We start from the raw sequence: 13,023 nt of genomic DNA on the forward strand, positions 1-13,023 counted from the left end.
GAAATTTCAACCATTATACTGTTGATATTTGGCTCTGTTGACTAATGAGTTTGCCGGCCACTGCCCTAGGCTGTTTGACTCTGGATAGAGAGTCGGCCCTCGGACCAAAGAGTCCCAGGTTCAAATTCCGGTTAAGGGCATGTACCTCCTTGGTTTCAGGCTCAATCCCCGGCCCCACATCTGGGTGCATGTGGGGACAACCAGTCAGTGGGTCTCACATTGATGCTTCTCGCTCTCTGTCTCTCTCCCTTCCACTCTCTCTAAATACCAATGGGAAAATATCCTCAAGTGGGGATTAACAAACAAACAAAAAGAGTTTAAAAGAAATGAATTATCAGCCATGAGAAGACATGGAGGACCCGTACTGCATGTTACTGAGTGAAAGAAGTCCCTCTGAAAAGGCTACCCACTGCCTGATTCCAACTCTCTGGCATTGTGAAAAAGGTAAAAGTTTGCAGATAGTAAAAACATCAGTGGTTGCCGGGGATCGTGGCAGAGGGAGGAATGAGTAGGTGGAGCACAGAGGACTTTGAAGGCAGCAGAAATACTGTCTGACACCACAGTGATGGAAACATGTCACTGACATGTGTCCAAACCCTCAGAATGCACACCACCAAGGGTGAACCCTAATGTAAACTATGGACTCTGGGTGATAGGATGTATCATTGTAGGTTCAGCAGTTGTAACAATTGTACCACTATGGTGGGGGGGTGCTGAAAATGGGGGAGGCTGGACATCTGTATCTTCCCCCCAGTTTTGCTGTGATCCTAACACTACTCTTAAAAAAAAAAAAAAAAAAAAAAAAAAAAAAAAAAAAAAAAGTCTCAGTATACAGTCAAGGAGCCTCCTAAAATGTACCTATTGCTGAAACCGGTTTGGCTCAGTGGATAGAGCATCAGCCTGCAGACTGAAAGGTCCCAGGTTCGATTCCAGTCAAGGGCATGTAGCGTGGTTGCAGGCACATCCCCAGTAGGGAATGTGCAAGAGGCAGCTGATTGATGATTCTCTCTCATCGATGTTTCTAACTCTCTGTCCCTCTCTCTCCCTCTCTGTAAAAATTCAATAAAATATATTTTAAAAATAAATAAGATAAAATGTACCTATATGTATGTTTCTAGGGAGAAGGTCAAAGGCTCTGTGCCAAGCCCCCGGCGGCCCCCTAAATTATAAATATCAGTGGTCTGGGTTGATGGCTTCTCAAATGTCAACACGTGGTAAAATTCTGGGTATTCAGCAACCCTGCTCCCTCCAGCAAGGTCTGATTCAGGGGGGTTGGGTTGGGTCCTGGATCTTCATTATTAAGTCTCCCCCGCGCTGACAGTGATGCAGGCTCCACGACCACACGTGAAGAAATACTGCTCCACGGGTTTCTTGACATAAGTGTCTCGAAGGTATTGCTAGCGTTGATGTTCTCAGAGGCTTCCAGAAAACAAGCAGCCCTCCCCCGGGGCTGGAGCCCTGTCTCAGGCAGCAAAGGACAGCTGCCCTGTGGGCCAGGAGCCTCTAGATGGCAGTGTCCAGCCAGAAACCGGCCCGCTGAAGGCCGAGGAACGGGAGGAGAGGAGCCCAGAGCCACCAGGCCCACATCCTGCCCCAACTGGCTCACACAAGGAACACTCAGATCCCTGTCAACTGAGTGATGCATGACCGAACGAATGATCGTTTGAGGGTTTGAAATTCTCAATGATTGTAGCTAACATGTATTGCAAACTTGCTGCTTGGCACTCTCCTAGCCAAATTAGAATCATGCTGTATATATTTCTCATTATATTCTGAGCATTTCCCATTTTGATTTCAGAGAGAGAGAGAGATAGAGAGAGAGAGAGAGACATCAATGATGAGAGAGAATCGTTGATTGGCTGCCTCCGGCACACCCCTGCTCCCCCACTGGAGATGGAGTCCAAAACCTGGGCATGTGCCTGGATTGGGAATCAAACGTGACCTCCTGGTTCATAGGTCAAAGCTCAACCACTAAGCCATACCAGTCGGGATCCCAATTTCTTTTTTCTTCAAAAGCATCCTTTATATAGGGTTTCAAAATTTTCCACCTAGTGAAACTGGTGTGTTTAATCGACTAATCCATTATTCTTGGTTTTTTAGATTATTTCTTTCTCTCTTCTACTCCAAATAATACATTTCATATTGTTACATAAAAATCAGCTTCCATAAAAAGTGCTGGCTTACCATCTTTACCATCATCCGGTTAAGTCATCCAACAAGAAGAAATATGAAATTCCAGCAATAAGAAATGAACAAAAGATTGGAGCTGAAGACCTTAAGTGCTTGCTTTTTGCCCATTAACCAGATAACTAGAACTATCTGCATTATCTATGCAGCATGGGGTTTTTATTATTTTTATCTAAAGACGTTTCTTTTTGGTAATGACAAACGTGTTTTTTAAGAAAGAAAAAAAAAGCCTGGTTTTTCTCAATACACCTTTAAAGGTTTTTAAATTGTGTCATATCTGGTCAAGTTGAGATTTTTAAGAACCTCATTTTTAATTTGTAATAAAAGTTTACAGCTTGGCCGAAGCCGGTGTGGCTCAGTGGTAGAGCGTTGGTCTGCGAACTGAAAGGTCCCAGGTTCGATTCCGGGCAAGGGCATGTACCTTGGTTGCAGGCACATCCCCGGTAGGAGATGTGCAAGAGGCAGCTGGTCGATGTTTCTCTCTCATTGACATTTCTAGCTCTCTATCTCTCTCCCTTCCTCTCTGTAAAAAAATCAATAATATATATATATATATATATATATATATATATATATATATATATATATATATTTTTTTTTTTTTTTTTTTTTTTTTAAAGTTTACAGGAGGATCCAAGATGGCTGCTCGGGTAGACATCTAACCGCAGCAGCACACAACAATTTCAATGGAATACAATTAAAATGTAGAGTGGACATTGCCCAGAGCTACAGGTAGTCAACTGACTGAAAATTCTACAACAAGAAGGAAAGAGAAAACCAGAAGGAAAATCAGAGGAGCTGAAAAAAAGCCTAAGGTACGGAGACATGCTGCACGCTCGCATGCGCACGCGAGGAGAGGTCGCAGCCGGAGAGGAGGAGAGGGCTGGGTGCTGCCTGGCGTTCCCTAGCAGGAAGGAAATAAAACCCCCAGCCTGGGCTGAACCCCCGAACCGGCAGCGCTGAGCCCCAGTTATAGGCCAGACCCTGGGGACCCAGGCTCCGGCAGGGGGAGACGGGGCTGTGAGGCGGAATCCCAGGGGAGCAGCAAAAAGCAGGGCCCCCGCAGTCGCATGCACATTGCGCGCAGAGGACTGAATGTTGACTCTGATGCTGGATTACCCTAGCCGGAAGAAACAAAGCCTCCGGCGGCGCTGAGCCTCAGTCCGGACTGCTCTGAACCCCAGTTCTAGGCCAATCCCTGGGGACCCAGGCTCAAGCAGAGGGAGACGGGGCTGTGAGGTGGAGTCCTGGGAGAGCAGCGAAAGGCCGAGCCCCCGGAGTCGCGCACATTGCTTGCAAGGGAAGGAATGTTGACTCTGATGCGGGATTGCCCTGGAGGGAAGGAAACAGGAGCCCCGGCCGTGTTGGGCCCCAGTTTCGACTGCTCTGAACCCCAGTCCTAGGCCAGACCCTGGGGACCCAGGCTCAGGCATGGGGAGACGGGACTGTGAGGCGGAGTCCCAGGGGAGTGGCGAAAAGCGGAGCCCCCAGAGTCGCGCACACTGCACGCAGACGCACACAATGTGTGCAGAGGACAGAATGTTGACTCTGATGCTGTATTGCCCTGGCGGGAAGAAACAAAATCTCCGGCGGTGCTGAGCCCCACTCCCGACTGCCCTGAACTCCAGCTCTAGGCCAATCCCTGGGGACCCAGGCTCAAGCAGAGGGAGACAGGGCTGTGAGGTGGAGTCCTGGGGGAGCTGCGAAAAGCGGAGCCCCTGGAGTCGTGCACACTGTGCGCAGAGGACAGTCTGTTGACTCTGATCCTAGACTCAACTAGCGGGAAGGAGAAAAAAAAGCTCCAGACTGGAGGAATGCGACAAGGAGCAGGAGCCCCTGCCGGACACCGGCCAGCCGGGCACCAGCAAGGGGCCGGGCGACGGGGCCCCCGGGGGGGGGGTGCCCCTGAGCCTTCGACCGCTGAGCGCGGGCAACGGAGCCAAGGCCGGGGGCTGCTTCCTGGGCGGCGCCGACCCCGGCAACGGGCTGAAGCAGCGCAGGAGCCCGCAGAGAACAAAGGGGTGCCACAGGCCAACCTGCTGAGCTCCCAGGACAAGGAGAAAGAAACCAAAGAAGTTCTCAATGTGAAGAAATCAAGTGACAGCAAAAGATAGTAAAATTACTTAAGAAAGAATACAAAGAAGATCTTGAAAAATTAAAGACTAAGTCAGAACTCAACTCACCAGCCAACATTGCAACATAAATGCATTTAAAAAAAAAAAAAAGGACAGAATGTTGGAACAGTGGCGGCCAGGCCTAGAGTGGCCAGGCACAAGGCAGTGGCAGCCCGGCCTGGAGCAGCAACAGCCAGGCCCCAGAGCAGCAGCAGCCAGCACTGGAACAGCCAGACCTGGGGCAGTGGCAGCCAGGCCTGAGGCGGAGGCGGCCAAGCCCAGGGTGTCCAGTCCAGGAACACCCAGACCTGGAGTGGCCAGGCCCAGAGAAGCCGGGCCCAGAGCAGCTGGGTTGGGAGCAGCCAGGCCCAGAAGAGCAGTAGCCAAGCCCGGAGCATCCAGGCCGGGAGCGGCCAGGCTCGGAGCGGCCAGGCCCGGGGCAGCCGGGCCCAGAGCAGCCGGGTCTGGTGCGGCCAGGCCCGGAGCAGCGGCTGCCAGGCTGGGAGCGGCCAGGCCCGGAGCAGCCGGGTCTGGTGCGGCCAGGCCCGGAGCAGCGGCTGCCAGGCTGGGAGCGGCCAGGCCCGGAGCAGCCGGGTCTGGTGCGGCCAGGCCCGGAGCAGCGGCTGCCAGGCTGGGAGCGGCCAGGCCCGGAGCAGCCGGGTCTGGTGCGGCCAGGCCCGGAGCAGCGGCTGCCAAGTCCAGAGCAACTAGGTCGGGAGCGGCAGTGACCAGACCAGGAGCAGCTGGTTGTGGAACAAACCAGAGCAACAGAGGCCAGTCCCGGAGCAGCCAGGCCCGGAACAGCTCGCTCCTCGCCTGCCCCTGCCCCACGACTGCCTCTCAGACATGGCTGGAAACTTTTGCAGGAACTTGAGGGTCTGCTGAATCAAGTGATGAAGGCTTAGATCTGGATGTGTTGAGTTAGTATAGCGCTGGGATGTTGATCTGTAAGTGCCTTGGGTGGGGCCTGGATGAGGCTGATTGACCTATTTGGAAATGTCTTTTGTGTGAAGTGTATCATTGGGCATGTGGAGGTATTATTGATATGAGAAAATGCTAAGTAACTGATTTACTATCTGAAAAGGGATTTACTATCGGGGAAAGGGAGGGAGGAAGAGACTGAACATAAACTGTGCACCTATGGATGAGGACAGTGGGGGATGGGGAGGGGGCGGAGGGTGGGGTGGGAACCTGGTGGAGGGGGGAAGAAATGAGGAACCTTTGTAATAATATGAACAATAAAGATTGATTAAAAAAAATAATAATAATAAAAATAAAAATAAAAAAAGTTTACAGTTTTCAAAAAAGTCAACAAACTGCAAGCACCTGTTAATAAAGGTCTTAAATAATTGTCTTTGTGTAAAAAAAAAAAAAAAAATCAGCTTCCAAAACTCTGATTATTCCCCCTCCTGGTATTAATGTTTAGAAGTGGGACTCTATATAATCAAAAGCTAGGGTCTTGTTTAAAGATCATGATATACTTGGCCAATGTATTTTTCAAAATGCTGTAACCGTTTGCCTTCTCAGAGCAGCATGTAGGGAGGTATACCACCTCAGGTCTCCCAGCACAATGCTATCCATTTATCTTTTCTAACTGCATGCAAAACAGTCTCACTTCTGAAAATCTGAATTTCAATATATTGATTGGTCATTTGTATTTCTAAAATATTTCTGTAATATCATTTATTTCTCCTTTGTGACATATTACTTTCTTATTCATATATATCCCCCACTGTGTGTGTGTGTATCTGTGCGAGTGTGTGTGTGTGTGTGTGTGTGTGTGTGTGTGTGTGTGTGTACTAGAGGCCCAGCACACGAAATCGTGCATGGGTAGGGTCCCTAGGTCTAGCCTGGGATCAGGGCCATCTTCCACCAGCTGGCCAGTCCCCAGTACCACCCCACTGCCTCCACCCATCCAGGTTCCCCATTCGCCATCCAACTATCAGAGCCTGAGGGCCAGAGAGAGGGACCGAGAGGTAGTCAGTGCACCTCATAGTGAATGGTCGAATAGTCATTCTGATTGTTACACCGTTATGGTCGCTGGGCTTTTATTATTTAGGTAGTAGAAATATTAAATTTGTCATACTCCTTTTCTTTCAATTCTGTTTATATTGGTAAAGTTTAACTTTATACTCATAGCCCTGTCCAGTTTGGGTCAGTGGATAGAGTGTCAGCCTACAGACTGAAGGGTCATGGGTTCAATTCCAGTCAAGGGCATATGTCTGGGTTGTGGGCTTGATCCCCAGTGAAGGGCATGCAGGAGGCAGTTGATTGATAATGCTCTCTCATCATTGATGTTTCTAACTCCCTCCCTCTCCCTTCCTCTCTGAAATCAATAAAAATGCCTTAAATAAATTTATACTCATTTTTTAAAAATATATTTTATTGATTTTTTACGAAGAGGAAGGGAGAGAGCTAGAGAGCTAGAAACGTCGATGAGAGAGAAACATCGACCAGCTGCCTCTTGCACACCCCCTACTGGGGATGTGCCCGCAACCAATGTGCATGCCCTTGACCGGAATCGAACCTGGGACCTTTCAGTCCGCAGACCAACGCTCTACCGCTGAGCCAAACCGGCTTCAGCTAAATTTATACTCATAATCAAGCTTTTGTTTTCTTTTTTAAAGGGTTACATTTTATTTTTATCTTATTATTTTGTTAATCCTCACCCAAGGATATTTCTTCCATTGATTTTTTTTTTTACAGAGGGAGGGAGGGAGGGAGGGAGGGAGGGAGGGAGGGAGGGAGGGAGGGAGGGAGGGAGGAAAAGAGAAACATCAAAGTGAGAGAAATTGGTTGCTTCCCTCAGAGGCCAGACAGGGACCAGGGATTGAATCTAAAACCCAAGTACTTGCCCTTGACCAAAACTGGAACCCAAGATCCTTAGGTACATGGGCAGATGCTTTAACCATTGATCCACACTAGCCAGGGCTCAAGCTTTTGTTTTCAAAAATATTGTCCATTACCTTTATGCTTATAAAGCTAAATATTCACATATATTTTCCTCCAGTGTTTAATCGTGTTTTACATTTAACCTTTAATCTGGAAACATGAAATGATGCTCTTAACAATTTTCCCCCAAATAGTCAATTTTCCTGGTACTACTTGTTAACTAATCCATCCCTTTCCTCTTATTTTGCTCTATTTTCTGATTAAAATTCAAAGTTCTTACATAAACCAGGGTATTTTCTAGAGTGTCTATCCTGTTTTACCATTGGTGCTAATGCCTAACTTTTAATTTTTGCTGTTTTATATTTTAATTTCTATCTTTTATTTTGAAATCTCCTTAGCTGTTTTCAGTTGTGAATTCTTTCAGCTGAACCTAAATACTTCTGACTCATTCCCAAAAATCCCTCTGGACTTTTACCAAAACTATAAATTCAACTAAAAGTTAATTTGGAAAGAATCAGCCCTCAAGTGTGGAAAGAAAAAAAATGGGCACTTGCAGACATTGTTGTAGGATATATAAATCGGCCTCTTAGGAAGGTAAGTGGACAGTCTCTATCAAGCTTTTTAAAGTATGGATGCACTGACCCAAAATTTCCAATTCTTGGTAACTAGAAACCTCACACACATACAAAAAAGAAAAAAAAAATGTTCACCGCACAACTTTTTGCAATAGACGACACATACATAAACAACATCACAGAGATCAGCTAATGAATTATGGGTAAAGCCAAATCTACCATCCTAGCAGCAGGCTGGCACACATGTATAGAGAAGGAAGGAGGTTCTCGATTTAATGTTAAATGAAAATCAAACTGCTAAATAAATGCCGACAGTATGATTCCTTTTTTTGTTTGTTTAAATGCATTTTATTTTTAGATAACCCACATAACATATTTTTTCTTAAAAACAATGCCCCTGCTCCAAGTAAATCTAGGTAGTCAATTTTGGCAAATGCTTTCTGTTAAGGACCAGTTAGCAAATATTTTGAGCTTTGTGAACCATAAGGTTTCTGTCATTGTCAATATATAAACAAGTGAGTGTAAATAAAACTTTATTTATTAATACAAAACCTGGCAGTGGGCTGATTTTGGCCCTCGGGCTGTATAGTTTGCTGACTCTTGATCCAGGGGAGGAAAAAAAAAATTACCAGATAAGCCCTGAGGTTGTGGCTCAGTTGGTTAAGGCTTTGTCCCAAGACAGCAAGGTTAAGGGTTCAATCCCTAAAACACATAGAAGAACCCACCAATGATTGCACAAACAAGTGGAACAAGTCATGTGTTTCTCTTTCTTCTTCTCTCATTCTCTTTCACACACCCCCCCCGCCCCATCTCTCTCTAAAAATCAATACATTTAAAATCTTTTTAAAATAATAAAGGCTTTGGTTTTTTTAAGAAAGAAAATTCCCAAAATTATATTAGAGATTGCCTCTGTGAAAGAACCAGGACTAGGACTTGGGGGACAAAGGACGCTATTAGCTCTGTTATTGGTAAGGATGCTTCCACCTTGTCATTAAACAAACACCTATATGGTATCGTGCTTCCCATATGGCACATATTATAAAGCTATTCTAACTTTATAAAGTAATTAAATTCATTTCTGCCTCATAACAACTTTAAATAGAAACTATCATTACCCTCATCTGTAAGGATAGGAAACTGAGGCACGGAAAGGTTCAGTAGGTTTGCGGGGGGTCCCACACTTGTCAGCGGTGGAGCCAGGATTGAAACCCAGCAGCCTACGCCCAGAGATTGCCCGTCAGCAGTCCTTTTTTAGTCCTGCTGTGCTGTTCTTTTTTTAAATAGTGCTCTAATATTCTAAACCAGCCACTTTAATCAAGAATTCCATTTCTATACTAAAGGAAAAGCCTGAGTGGAAAAAGAAGCCATTTTCTCTCTTTATGCTGAGACCATAAAAACTCTGTTCTTTAACTCGGAGTGAATAAAAAGCCAAGTTGAACATATATGATCCTGAATGCCATACTTTCCACTGGGTCACAAGTTCTGGGGAAGGAAAGTTGCACAGAAGAGAATCCAGATTTTAAAGACACAAAATCCCAAGTTTGAATCCCAGCTGGGCATTTCCAGACAAGTCACTCAACCTCTCTGAGCAACGGCTTAATGCACGTACCTACATGCCTTAGGGGTTGCCGTCACCATGCAAAGCACTTGAGAGAGGGTTGAGAAATGGACATTACACAAATTCCTGCACAGTTGGAGGACTTCCTGTTTGTCTGACGGTAACCAGAGCCTGCTCAGCCACAGTTTCATCTCCTGCCAAAGGCTAAGAGAAGGATTGTAGCCACAAGGGCGACCTAAGAAGGGACTCTGAGGCAAAGCCCTGATAGGCAAGCCCAAGGCACCCTCAGAACCCTGTGCTAGTCTGGGAGTGGAAGAAGTTGAGGATGGGAAGCAGCATCTAAACCCTGAGAGTCATTGTCTACAAGTTATAGTTCACTGATTGCTGAGTATCCCAATCCAGGAGACCCAAACCCAGGATTGGCAAGGGGCCAATTTTAGAGGTGGTAAAGGGGAGGCCCAGAAAGCCACATGGCTGGCTCTGAAGGAGCCTGAAAAGGCATCCATCCATTCTTCCAGGCTTTCTGACCCAGAGTGCCAAAGCCAATCTCATCCACAGAATGTGCTGGCTGGGCCAACTGGGCCTCTTTGATCACAAGTCCTTAAAGGGATATGCAAGCTGCAAATCACTGTCTTCTCAGGGCTGCCAACTTTAGTCATGTGTCAGCATCTCCATGGCCCACCACCACCATCACCCCATCCCTCAAAGGGAGTTTTCACTATCAGCCTGGGGTATTATTATCCAGTTTGATAGAAGGAACAGAAGACCCAGAGTAGGCAGAAGTTCAAGATTAGAGAGTGTCAGTCCTTCCAAAATGGCCTAGGAACTGGATTAAGCATGGGGGGGGGGAAGGTGTTCTCTAGGGGAAAGGGACTTTGGGATCTGGAAAGGGTGTGAACTTTGTGGGTTCACACCCTGACTCTGAATTTCTGGGACCATTCATCAGCACTCCAATCCTTACCAGGGACCCCTGCAGACAAGCCCTGCCCTGGGAGAACTGTCCCTTTAAGACTCTGGTGGGCGGGTCCCACCATTTCCATGGAGCTGACTCTGACACATTTCTATCTTCCAGATTCCAGGCCCAAACAGGAAGTGAGTCACCACAGGAGAATTCGTGGCTCTCAGCCTCAGGCAGACTAGCAAGGCCAAGCAAGAGCCGGCCCCCTGTGGGGGTCAGGCCTTTGTGGAGTGTATGACTGATCTGTAAGTGGAGGAACAAGATTTCAGCGTCTACTTGCATTACTGAATGGCCAGCAACTAGAGAAAGTCTCAAATGCAATCCAAGCTCATCTGAGTTGACCAGTCAAGCAGGTCACATGGGCATCTTTTGGTGACTGGCCAGGCCAGATCCCCAAACAAGAGGTTACTCAAGCCAGCTAAGTTATTTATGTGCTCACAGCACTAGGAGGCAGTTACTTTTGTCATCTCTATTTCGCAGATGAGCGAACCGAGGCCCAGGTTAAAGTAACTTGCCCTCGGTCCTTCCTGCCCCACTTCCCAATTCTCTTGAGTTTAAAGCCACAGATCTGGGTTCATATCCTGGTTTGGCCAGCCCCCTTAACCTTTCATTTCTAACCTGTAAAATGGGATCCCTTAAAAACTATTTACCGGATGCCTACTGGGTGACAGGCCCAAAGGCAAGTTAAAGAGTGAATACTGACTGAAACCGGTTTGGCTCAGTGGATAGAGCATCGGCCTGGGGACTGAAAGGTCCCGGGTTCGATTCCAGACAAGGGCATGTACCTTGGTTGTGGGCACATCCCCAGTAGGGGGTGTGGTGTGCAGGAGGCAGCTGATTGATGTTTTTAACTTTCTATCTCTCTCCCTTCCTCTCTGTAAAAAAATCAATAAAATATATATATATATATATATATATATATATATATATATATATATATATATATATATATATATATATATATTTTTTTTTTTTTTTTTTTTTTTTTTTTTTTTAAAGAATGAACACTGACTCCAGGAAAGGCTGACCAAAACAAAAGCACACCATCACAAGACATAATGAAAAACAAAGGGCAGATAAAAATGCAGGAGGGGACAACCAAAATGAATTTTAAAAAGTGACAGCCTTTTTAAAAAGTAGGTAGAAGGGCATCCCAGGAGCAGATGCAAATCAAAAGAATTCCATATTTCTACAACTTACAGCTGGAGTAAACGTTAACTAGAAACTTTGAGTTTTCAGTGGGGAGGCCCCAGAGAGGGAGGGAAATCCTCATTGCTGGCACCACTGAGAATGCCAGCTGGGGTGACAGCAGGCATAGGTCAGGCCCGGGTCCACCCAACTGCAGGCAGCACCAGCTCCACACTAAGGTGCTGGAAATACCCCACCCCCTCCCCTTTTAACCCCACTCCCAGCCTTCAGGGAGCCTCCCCCACTGCTGGGCTGTGAGCCTGTGCCAGGAGGTAAACTGGCGCCAGTGATTCTACACGGGCCCACTACTCGTGCCCGGGGAGGCCATCGCTCTGGCTTCCACGGCCGGAAGGAAGTCCACTGCGTGGTGGCCTCAGCAGCCAGGAGTCGATTTAAAACAGGATTTCACTGGAATGTCAGGTCCCAGGCAGCTTCACGGGAGCCCACCTGCTGTCCTCAAGTTGCACATGGCTGTGAGCTGCTGGGAACAGACTGTTCCTTCCCTGGGGTGGATGTCACCAAAGCCATTCCTGGTGACATTCTGGCACATCAGCACATTCCACCCTTCTCCCCTTCTCACGTGGGAACAGCCTCCAACCTTCGTCACCCCTTACCAGCCTCAAGACCATCTGCCATCCACTTCAATCCCCTTCCCCCCCACTCCGCCACCCGTGTGGAAAAATGAAGAGAATACTATCTTGTAGCCATTCCCTAGTATCCAGGATTGGATTAAGAATTCAGTGCTCACCTTGAGCCAGGTGCCCTGAGGCATCCTCACAAGCAGTCCTCTTTACAGATGAGGAAACTGAGGCAGTGTCTAAAGAACTTGCTAGGATAGGTTAGTGACACCGTAATCACAAGGCTCTAGGACTTCCAGGCACAGCGGCAGTGAGGGATCCACAAGAGCCCGTGGCATGCCCAGCCCCACACAGGGCAGTGGCCACAAAGCCAGGCACTGAAACATCTGGTCAACTGGTAAATGGAAACAACAGTACCTACCCAACAGAAGAATGAGCTCCCAGGAACTTTATACCTTGCTCATGAATATTCATTACACAGTAAAATATGCAGATTGGTATAGGCTGGTCAGCGCTCCACCCAACTTTAAGTGAAAACCAAAAGTGCGGTTTAAGAATGTACATGACCTTTTTTGTAGGTTTCAGGAAAACACAGATTGGTCCATGTAAGTAGTTACATACACCCCGTAATTCTTGACAAGGTAGGGAGATGTGGTGCTGTAGGGATGTGGATGAGTGCACCACACCCTGATTTTGGGAATTGCTCTTGTAACAGGATTCCAAGTGGAGTCAGCATGCTCGAGGAACAAGGTTCTTCCATTTTCTGCTGTGGTCACCAACCTTGGCATTGGCCCTGCTTCCTTCCTGGCAGCAGGCACACACTCAGGCTCACCTGCACACAGGTAACACCCACAAGCTGATTACTCAGGAAGATTCCTCCTTGAACCTTTCTGTACAAATTTCCCCAAAATGTAATGTTTTTTAAGCGTCAACAGAGGTAAGCGAATGGTAGGACTTAGGATCCATTTTCTTG

This window comes from Pipistrellus hanaki (genome assembly GCF_964339955.1).
Source record: "Pipistrellus hanaki genome assembly, chromosome: 4".
NCBI lineage: Eukaryota > Metazoa > Chordata > Mammalia > Chiroptera > Vespertilionidae > Pipistrellus > Pipistrellus hanaki.